Genomic DNA, 2,416 nt, shown 5'->3' with positions numbered 1-2,416 from the left:
AAAAAAAAAAAAAAAGGATAGGATAACACCATAAAGACATATATCTGCACACCATTTAAATGGATCAGGATTTTGGGCAGCATGGTTGCTCAGACCTTGCAGAACAGGGGTCAGGTTCACCTTCTGCCTTCTAAAGCAAAACCTCTTAGCTGCAGGGATTGGAAAGCACACAGTGATGTTTACCATCTCCTTCTCTTCCAAACAAGTTCACTTGACTGTGCTACATAAAGCACAAGTATACCAGATAAGACAAAAATAACCTTAGCAGAAGAATTGCTTTCATCAGAGATGTGCACAAAGGCTCCAGTCAGCAATGAAGCCACACTATGCAAACACAGCAAAGCTCAGTGTCTGCATCACAAAACATTTAATACAGAGCACAAGTGCTACAAAAACATGCACTTTATGACAAAACAGCTGAAATAGGGGAGGAAGACAAACTGCAAAAGTTGAAGGGAACACAATCTGATCCTCTTAGGCTTGTTTCAGACACACACAGAGTCAGCTGAGTACTTGGAAGAGTTAAACTTACCTGTACATTGGTTTCCATAGCCCTTGTTAAAGCATCTAATTGCTAAGTTAAAATTAATTCAGCCATATAAGCTATTGTAGGCAAAACCAGACAGTTCAGTAATTGAATACTTTTTAAAAAGAATTAGTACTAATTATTGTGATGGGCCATTACAAAAGAATACGTGCAAAAGGATTTAATCCTATCATAGAATACCACTAATTAGTCTAAAACACAGATCAAGAGGATTTTGAGCCCTTGTGTTTTTCTGTATCCTATCCAATACATATCTGTGTATTCTTTTACTAATGTACATTTCCAATTTTGTTTCACCTTATGTTATCAGTGCTATCTCGTGACAACAGATGACGAGAGCTTAAGTATATGTTGTATTTAAAAACAAGGAAAATATGTTAATTCCTTCCTCCAATTTATTGTTTTATTGATATTACAGAGTGCTATCTTGTTCCTGAGTTAGTAGAAAAGATCATCATGAAAACCCAAATAATCCTTTCTATGTCATTCATCATTTCACATACTGATGTGAATATATCGTGTCCCTGCTCTAAAAACACTTGTTACTTCCAATGTCCTTTCACATGGTATTCTATTTATATCTTCCATCATTTGGCTCCTAGTTCTAGAACCATTTCTATTTCTGCAGTTTTCTTCAGAAACGAATAACCAGAATTAAAGCTGAGTATGTAGGAAAGAATCTATTATCCTTTTATTTCCTAATATCCTTTCATAAAATATGAAAGGAAAATAAGACGAAAAACAAGTTATTTTGATGGTCATGCATCAAGCCAATGTTTGTATTCTGCTGTCCAATTACTTACCAGCTTTTCATGTACCACATTGTTTCCAACAGCTTGTTGTTTTAAAATAAAGCACAAGCATGGGAATGGTTCTATTAAAAAAAGAAACACAACAACTATAGAAAACCGAACAAAACCCCAATCCCTTGAACAACAACAACAAAAAAAACAAACAAAAAATCAACCTCTACACTTCTCCTAAACAAAAAGGACTCCACAAGGTTGTATATGTGTGGATGAGTGGAAACAACCATGAGGCAAAGAATCTGTCAGTCTCTCACTATGCAGAAACTTTCTAGTTTGCCCCTGCTCATACTTAGTGATTTTTTAACCCATAACTAGTTCTAACACAGTAGACCAAAACTTTAGAGTCTCTCTGAGTTTTAATTACTTTGGGTAGGACTGACTCAGATGTCCAGGTTCTTGCAGAAGTCAGATGGTTATCAGTGTGCAGCTCCTGAAAAAACTTGTAGTTGTAACCAGCCATTACCTGGTACAAACTACTCTGAAGTGAATTCCAGCTGGCAATTCAGACTAGCCATCTACTTCACATTCTGATATGCTTTAACATGCCTCTATAAATTATGAAAAGTAGGAAGGAAAGTGAATAAAAATGACGTGGCAAAAGCAAGGAACTGTTGCTAACTATTACCAACTGAATTATGACTGAGCGCAACTTGTGCTGTTGATATTAAGACATGTATAAGGTGCTTATGTTTAGGTTTGTGAAGAGTTGAGATTTATTGCACACATATTTTACTGTTTAAGTGTCCACGGAGAAAGTTGGAAAGTTGGAAAGCCAGAATAAATCTGCAAATCACACTGTGAGTCCTGTATCCGTCAGTCTTGATACAAATACCTGTATCAAGAGTTACTTAACCATAGGACCAAATCACCAAGTATTGAAAAAAGTAAATTAATACCAAAAATGCCCTAAATATCCTCATTATACGCATTTCTCGTCTTCACCAGTAAACTGTGTAAAGTCCTCTAAAGAGGCAGAATTCCTCAGTAACTTGTGTGACGTACAGCAATAATATTTTTCCTTCAATTTATAGTGTGGTACACTTCCTGTTTTTTGTTTTTT

This window comes from Meleagris gallopavo, chromosome Z, assembly GCF_000146605.3.
Source record: "Meleagris gallopavo isolate NT-WF06-2002-E0010 breed Aviagen turkey brand Nicholas breeding stock chromosome Z, Turkey_5.1, whole genome shotgun sequence".
Classification (NCBI taxonomy): domain Eukaryota; kingdom Metazoa; phylum Chordata; class Aves; order Galliformes; family Phasianidae; genus Meleagris; species Meleagris gallopavo.
Note: the sequence above shows the minus strand (reverse complement) of the source record.